At 43.4% G+C, this 8,868-nt stretch overlaps 1 protein-coding gene across 1 annotated transcript in view; it reads left to right on the top strand.

Annotated features, from left to right (window-relative positions):
* Window positions 1-8,016: 8,016 nt before the first annotated feature.
* Window positions 8,017-8,868, top strand: part of LAMA1 (laminin subunit alpha 1) — a 357,026-nt gene continuing 356,174 nt past the window's right edge. The window contains 1 exon segment of the mRNA XM_030213227.1: window positions 8,017-8,169. The gene's annotated coding sequence lies outside the window, so the exon portion shown is untranslated.

Genomic DNA, 8,868 nt, shown 5'->3' with positions numbered 1-8,868 from the left:
CCTTTTAAATAGAAAATACAACACTAAATAAAAGCTAGCTTTGACATTTTCCATTTTGCTTCAAACTACTGCACACCCCTAATATATTCTATTATTTGTAAAATTTAAAAAGGTACTTTTAGCATCTACCATTTGTAACTCCTGTAGAAACACAAGAAAATTAATTTACTTCCTGTTATGACTGGTATATTTCCTATGAACAATAATTCACTAATTTGTAAAGAACATAGAAGTTTGTACACTTTACAAATGCTTTTCACTGCATCCAAGATGGATGCTGAGTAATACACTTCTGCACAGCTGTTGTCACTATACTGATTTTGACTATTTTTTCCATTCCTTATTGAACATTTTCTGCTAGATAATTATTTTCATCTAAGCTGATTTTGTTCCGAAAGTCATTAAAACACATCTTGGACTGTTAACAACCCAGGTGTTGACTGAGAAATGCCTAGCCAGGCCTTACAGTGTAAATTTCTCTTATCCCTTAGACACTGATAGCTAGCTGTTAGGACTTCAACAGAGACCTTTGTTACACATGGGCTTCCAGCAGATTTGGAGAAAACATCTGGTATATCATCCCTGGTGGTCTCATCATTTCAACCACAGGCAACGCTTCCCTATAGCTCTCTCAGTTCCTTTTGATGTCTCAATGTGCTCTAATGTCTTTTTAGCCCCCTCACAGATGTCTCTTTCATCAGAAATGTTGCCCCGAGGAGGAGAAATATGACTGATAGCATTTAATTCCTGAGAGTTAATTTTATAGACTTTATTAGCTGCTATGCAAGACTTAGAAAGAAATATTAAGGATTTGATATAATTGACAGTAATCTTAAAGAATTTTCAATGTTAACCGAATGCCTGGAAAAAGGTATCAAAGCTTGGCAACAGAAAATTAGAAAACTGAACTCTCATTCTGAATTCTGTAGGGATGCAAGTAGATCTTTAATATAACAGAATGCTAATTTGTATCCTTAGAATTAATCATTAATGAATAAAATCCAATCCAAGAATATTAATGTTGTTGGTTTGTCTGAACAGACTCAGGAAATTTCAAGCTACTGCAAGAAGGATTTTTTTTTTTTTTTTTGCTTTATCAACGAAGATTATGGCTGTTGCTTTCAATCACATATCTCACACTGATAACCTTATCGGATCCCTAATCTGTTTTCTCAATCTACTTGGACCAATTAATGGATAAATTTGGGAGAGAACAACCAAACTAATGATTCTACTAAATCTAACATCAGCATCTTTGACTCATCTCAGCCCATTCCCCAATACCTTTGAAAGAAGATACTTTTCACAGAAAATACCAGACTCTTGATAGAGGGTCCAAAACTTTATTTGCAAAATCATAATTTGGTCCAAAACAAGCAAAGACTGTGGAGAGGACAAAGGACAGCTTGTTACTTCAAAATCTTTTTTTTTCAAACCTCTAATGACTCTTTATTGTTCAATCATAAAGAGTCGTTAGAGGATTGAACAATAAAGACTTTGAAGTAACAAGCTGTCCTTTGTTGTTTCCACTGTCTTTGCTTGTTTCAAGATCATAATTTACCATACCTAAACCAGCTAGGGTTTCTAACTTTTTCAAAGGGGGAAACCTGTCACCTGGCCATGCCTTGCCCCATCTCTCTGCAGCCCTACCCATATCACACCCTCTGCAACTCCTTCAGCCTTGCTTCCTGGATCACCTCTTCAGAAGACAGGTGAAAGTGCTCATTTTCAAAACAGAAAAATGTCCAAAAAGCAGCACATGGATTTTTTTTGTTGCCAAAAAAGTCCAAATCGCTGTATTCGAAACCCATTTTAAAGGCATTTTTCTCTGCAGTTCATCTGCAGTACATCCAAATCACAAGGGGACGTGTTGGGGTGGGATTTAGGCATACTCAACATGTAAGCTCTAGATAAACAAATTTAAATAATCTGTGTTTGAAGGCATATGCCCTAAGTATGTAACACTTGGTAGCAATAATGAAACAGGGGATAGATTAACAGGGGTTAGATAGAACATAAGAGTTAATAACTTAAGGACAAATTGTACTTGGAATCAGAAAAGTTGAATGAAAATTACCTCATCTAGAATAGGATTGGATGCTACTGCATGTGTAGTTGGTGTTAGTCATTTGTGTGACCTGTTACTTTGGTGCTTCTTCCAGAGCCAAGCTTTCACCTACTTCCTCAAGTAGAGATAGTCTTGTGTAAAGTGAAGCCTTTCTGTGACTGCATTCTAGACTGTAGGGCCTACACCAGAGAAGGTTTGTTAGCAGGTGTCAAATCACATAATTTCCTTTGGAGAGAGTGTGGTTAGGAATATTCCTAAAGAGGTCCTTAGAGACCTTAGAGGTGCATAGAGGGCGATTCGGTTCTTCTTCTACCCTGTTTCCTTTAAGGGCCTTGAAAATCTGAGAGTGTTAAATTTAGCCCTGTATTGTACAGGTAGTCAGTGAATTTTTTGCAGGAATGATGTGATGTGATGTGATCACGTCACTTACAGCCTTCTATCAGTCATGCTGCACTGCACCATTCTGAATCAATTGGAGCTAGTGCAAACCCCTTGTAGTCAAACCAATCTTATCTATATAATAATTTGTCAATCTGCGTCCCTGGATGGCTGGCTGGATTCGTAACCGTATGCAAATGAGCTACCACCCTCTTCTCCCACAACAACCCTCCTTTCCTTCCTGCCGCCCTGCCTTTAAAACTTTTATTTTACCTCAAGTCGCAGCAGCGGCAGGCTTGCCTCCAGCCTTCCCTTCCCTCTCAGTGTCCCGCCCTCCGGAAAGAGGAAATTACATCAGAGGAGGGTGGGACACTGAGAGGGAAGGAAAGGGAAAGCTGGAGGCAAGCCTGCCGCTGCTGCGACTTGAGGTAAAATAAAAGTTTTAAAGGCAGGGCGGCAGGAAGGAAAGGAGGGCTGTTGTGGGAGAAGAGGGTGGGCAGGTGAGGGCTGGGGTTGAACTGGAACTCGGGTGCTTAAAAGGGGGGCAGGTGGGGGCTGGACATGGATGGGATGGGAGGGGAGGGGAGGGCAGAGGAGAATTGCTGGACATAGATGGGATGGGAGGGCAGGGGAGAATCGCTGGACATGGGTGGGAGGGGAGGGCAGGGGATAATCGCTGGACATGGATGGGAGGGTAGGGGAGAAAGGAGAAATCGCTGGACAAATTGCTCCACGGAGTGGAGAAGTGGCCTAGTGGTTAGAGCACTGGTCTTGAAATCCAGAGGTGTGGTTCAAATCCCACTGCTGCTCCTTGTGATCTTGAGCAAGTCACTTAACCCTCTATTGCCTCAGGTGCAAACTTAGATTGTGAGCCCTCATGGGACAGAGAAATATCCAGTGTATCTGAATGTAACTCACCTTAAGCTACTACTGAAAAAACGTGTGAACAAAATCTAAACAAATAAAAAATTTAAAAAATGGAGGGGAGGGCAGGGCAGAGAGGAGAAATCGCTGGACGTGGATGGGAGGGGAGTGCACAGGACAATCGCTGGACATGGAGGAGAGGGCAGGGAAGAGAGAGGAGAATTGCTGGATATAGATGGAGGAGAAGGCAGGGAAGAGAGAAGAGTTGCTGGACATGGATGGATGGAGGGAAGGGCAGGAGAAATGCAGGACATGGATGGGGTACAGGGAAGACAAGAAGGAGATGCCCATGAACAGCCAAAGTGCAAAGAAACAGGCATGCAGCTATGAGCAAAGACCAAAAGGCCATTGAAAGGGAACAAGCCACTGCAAGGAAAAGGTCCAGGGTGGCAAATATGACTGATGAGTAAAGAGGAAACAATAGAAAAAGAAACAACAATTTGGAAAGGCAGAGAATTTAAAACATAATGGCGATTAGAAGATAGCCTTGCTAGGGCCCATTTCATTTTTTGTGAAACGGGCTTTTTTGCTTGTGTATAATACATTACAGTAATCCAGCCTTGATGCTATCAGTGCATCAGCTGCTTAGTCAGGCAACACATTGTGGGAGGACCTAGTGGCAGAATGGGTGATTATGAAATGTCATCTCTGCCCTCCCAAGCCTTACCAGCTGAAGACCTCCTCCGTTCTTCCAAATGCGCTCAGGAGCCTAGAATGCCATGCCTCCATGTTCTGCGGTCAGCTTGGTTGCAGTATTCCTGAGTCCAAGCCAGCACATAGCATGAGTGAAAACTGAGCATGCACAAAATGCCAGCATCTGACAGCTCCTGAAGGTGCTTGGATTTGAGGGGTCAGCATAATTGTTGAGTCTAGCTGTATCCCAGGGTTCAAGACCTGTGTTTTAAAGGGGAGTTCATAGCTCCTTAAGGGAATTTTGATGTTAGGTATGTGATCACTTTTGTTAGGGACCCACAGGAGCACTTTTTACTTGTTTTACTTGGATTCAGGCAAAGTTATTAGTTCTTAGCCCCAGTGGCGTTCCGAGGGGCGCTGACACCCGGGGCGGATCGCCGATGCGCCCCGCCCCCCCATGCAGTGCGACACCCCCGGCGAAGGGACACCCCCCACCCCAGCGAAAGAACCCCCTGGTGCACGCTGCTGGGGGGGGTGCCGCGCGCCGGTCAGCGTCATTCGTTTCCATGCTCCCTCTGCCCCGGAACAGGTTACTTCCTGTTCCGGGGCAGAGGGAGCATGGAAACGAACGACACTGACTGGCGCGTGGCACCCCCCCAGCGGCATGCACCCGGGGCAGACCGCCCCCACCACCCCCCTTGGTACGCCACTATTTAGCCCATTTTTGAATTGCTGTTAAACAGATAGCTTATTCAGCAAGCACATTTCCTTAAATTAGTCACCTTCTTGTCTAACTCCTCTTACTCTCTTACCTATCTGTATGTTAACAATCTCTCTGACTTGGATATAACAAAAGAGAGGGAACGAAGTACAAACTAAAGTCCAAACAAAAAAAACAGCACCACAGGCCTTTAAAAATGGAACACAGTTCTTTAATGAATGAGCCTTAACAAAAAGACCCGACACGGGCCGTGTTTCGGTGACTAGCACCTGCGTCAGGGGTCACAGTGATGACGTGGAAAACTTGGGGAATAACTCGAATATATTCCTCTACAATATATTATTCCTTACCCCACGTCTCATATAGTAAAAGCTACAAAGCACCAAGGCACTTTCACTTTCTGTATCCAAATGGATGAAATCTCTCTGACCTCATGTGCAACTTTCTTTAAATTGGTCTCCTTACTTTCTAATGCTTCTTATTCTCTCACCTATCTATATGCTCCATCTTTGCTTATACCCTTCACTGTCAATTCAAATGTTCTATTGTGTTGACATTGTAAGTAGTATACTATCCTGCTTATAATCGAAATAGAAAAACGCCTATATTATGACTCAAATCGGGAGATAGACGTTTATCTCACAAAAACGAATAAAGCGGTATAATCAAAAGCTGAATTTGGACGTTTTCAACTGCACTCCGTCGCGGATGCGGACAAAGTTGATGGGGGCGTGTCGAAGGTGTGGTGAAGGCGGAACTGGGGCGTGGTTATCGGTCGATCAGAGATGGGCGCCTTTCGCCGATAATGGAAAAAAAATATGCGTTTTTAGCGAGAATTTAGGGCACTTTTCCTGGACCCTGTTTTTCCATGAATAAGGCCCCAAAAAGTGCCCTAAATGACCAGATGACCACTGGAGGGAATCGGAGATGACCTCCCCTGACTCCCCCAGTGGTCACAAACCCCCTCCCACCACAAAATATGCTGTTTCACAACTTTTTATTTTCACCCTCAAATGTCATACCCACCTCCCTCGCAGCAGTATGCAGGTCACTGGAGCAGTTATTAGGGGGTGCAGTGGACTTCAGGCAGGTGGACTCAGGCTCATCCCCCCCACCTGTTACACTTGTGCTGGTAAATGGGAGCCCTCCAAACTGCCCCCCCCAAACCCACTGTACCCACATGTAGGTGCCCCCCTTCACCCCTTAGGGCTATAGTAATGGTGTAGACTTGTGGGCAGTGGGTTTTGAGGGGGATTTGGGGGGCTCAACACCCAAGGGACGGGTGCTATGCACCTGGGAGCTGTTTTAGCTTTTTTTTTTTTTTTTTGTAAAAGTGCCCCCTAGGGTGCCCGGTTGGTGTCCTGGCATGTGAGGGGGCCAGTGCACTACGAATCCTGGCCCCTCCCACGAATAAATGTCTTGGAGTTATTCGTTTTTGAGCTGGGCGCTTTCGGTTTCCATTATCACTGAAAAACAAAAACGCCCAGCTCAAAAAAAGAAACGTCCATGTTTTTCGAAAATACGGTTCGGTCCGCCCCTTCACGGACCCGTTCTCGGAGATAAACGCCCATGGAGATAGACGTTTCCGTTCGATTATGCCCCTTTATGCCATACTTCGTATTGGAATTTGAATATTTTTACTGCTGTAATTGCCTATTGCTCATGTTTGATTTATTCCTACTGTATACCGCCTTGAGTGAATCCCTTCAAAAAGGTGGTAAATAAATCCTAATAAATAAATAAGTCTGGTTCAATGGATATGAATAGCTGTAGGTCATCTGCGTAGATGTAGAACACAGTATCCATTGACTGAATCAGCTTGGTTAGTGGCTTGAATTGGATATTAAGCAAAACAGGTGTCAATATTGATCCTTGGGGTACCCACAGGTCAGTGTCCATGGAAGCAATAAAGTTTTACCAACAGTATGAACTGTTGCCTATTTGATGGATAGCATCTGAACTAAGCAAGTACTGTACCACTGATACCTGTTTCTGCCAGTTATACTAGCATGATATTGTGGTCCACAGCGTCTCAGGTCATCTATTAGAGATACAAGGGCCGTCTTCAGTCCGTAACCAGGTCTGAATCCAGATTAACACAGATCTAGCCAAACAAGGAGCTGAATGCAGACCATTTGTTTATAAGTTTTCCTAAAAATGGGATGTTACATTCTGATCAGGAACGTTTGAGAGTTTGTTCTGGTCAAGGTTTTTCTTCAATAGCAGAGGACGCACTATTGCCCTTTTGAATGCCGTCGGTAGTTGTCCATTAGAAAAAGAAGCATTCATGATTTTTGTAGCCCCTTCTATGAGGCCCCTGCTTGCCTGCTGTGCTGTCTTTGATGGACAAGGATCAAGGGAGCAGGTTGGTTAAAGGCCTCACAAAATCTTGTCAAGACCCTACTTTAGTAAGTTGAGAGTCCTATATGATGTTTATTTTCATTTCTGTTATTTGTTTTGAAAACCACCCTGGGTTTTGTATGCAAAGGGCAAGCAAGAAAATTTTGATAAATTAAAACAAACTTGTTTTTAATCTCCATCCTGTTTCTTCATGAAGCCATCTGCAAATATATGTATGTATCTGATTACTTATTTGCACACTCGTGATAATAGTACTGTTCATGTTATTGTTAAAGTTGGCAATATTTACCAATAACCATATAACCTTAATTTTATGAATTGGCCCCTTACAGGGCTTTGCAAAATTTAGCTATAAGTTTTATCATAACCACTACTTATCTGGAACCTAAGTTAGATACAAATTAGTCTCCCGTTTAAAAACATGTGTATATTTAATGGAAACAGTTTGATTAGGAAAAAAAAAGTGCTGAAGCAGCACAAATAATTTTAACAAAATCGTTCTCTGTAGAAAGAACACATCAGTGACACTAACTAGCGCATGAAGAGACACTCCAGGCATTGGAAAGCCTCTTCTTCATAGACTCACATTGCATTTTTTGTCTCCTCAACCAGGTCCTGAGCGTCTCCGACTACAAAGATTACACCAAAAACAGGGGCAGCACATCACTGTCTCTCCACGTCCACGCACACACAAACACAAGTATGCCAATGAAGAAACTAAACTAAGTTAATGTGTACCATATGAATGCGCTTATTCAGCAGTTACCACCAAACGCCGGTTTAGACCAAACAAAACAAAAAAAAAAGTTGATCCTGTCCTGTGCAGGAAACTCCTCCCCTCCCCTCGGGTGAAATAGTTTCAACCTGTTCCATCCCCCCAACCCCTGCGGTTTGGAAGTCGGATTTCTGTTCTTTGTGAAGCGCAAAAGGAGCAGAAACAAGAGGAGTGGGGGATTACAATAAGAGGCGAGAGGCAGCAGGGCGTGGGAACCCTGCAAGAAGGAGATGGTCAAGCGAGCCCAGCTCGAGATGCTGCTGCTGCTGCTCCTCTGGCTTGGTGTCCCGGTGACCGGTCAGCTGAGAGGTGAGGCGGGGGGCGAGCGGCGGCGCAGCCCCTATTTCAGTAGGCAGTGAGGGGTTCTGCGCGCAGTTTGGAAAATATGCGCTTATAAATGCAATAAACGCAGGCTGAATGGGAAGGGAGAAAGGTGGTGTTTTCTTACCTGCTCCACGTGTTTCTTGCGCTTTTTCTAGTTTATTATTGCTTTGTCAATGTGCCTGTGTGTGTGAAATTTTTTTCGGTCATTCTTACGTTCTTCATGTATTTATATGTGCAGGTTATTGCAAGTGTTGGCTGGTGATAGAGTACCATTATTATTATTATTATGTGTGTGTGTGTGTGTGTGTGTGGGGGGGGGGGGGGGGGGGCAGTTTCCCAAATAGTCCGCTGTAACATTTCAACTTGTAGGTTAGGTTTTACAATAGCTGTCCCACTTAATTTGTAGAAAACATATATGATCTCGGTCTAAACTAAAGTACGAGGTGGAAAGATTTGTGTTGCACTAAACGTATGTTCAGTTCAAGACTTGATCACTTTCTATTCACTGATGGCTCGGATCGGACAGAAATTAATTGAATTGCAAGGTGCTGAATTCTCTTTCTCGGAAAACTGTAGGTATTCATAGTGCGGTCGTGTGTTAATAATTCGCTTTGAATGGATTATCTTCGTCTAATGAAAAGACACTTCTTTTGGGGTTTATCATCTTCTGCGCATGTGTTAAGT

This window comes from Microcaecilia unicolor, chromosome 1, assembly GCF_901765095.1.
Source record: "Microcaecilia unicolor chromosome 1, aMicUni1.1, whole genome shotgun sequence".
Classification (NCBI taxonomy): domain Eukaryota; kingdom Metazoa; phylum Chordata; class Amphibia; order Gymnophiona; family Siphonopidae; genus Microcaecilia; species Microcaecilia unicolor.
The sequence above is the reverse complement of the archived record's forward strand: the minus strand, read 5'-3'. Positions and strand labels throughout refer to the sequence as shown.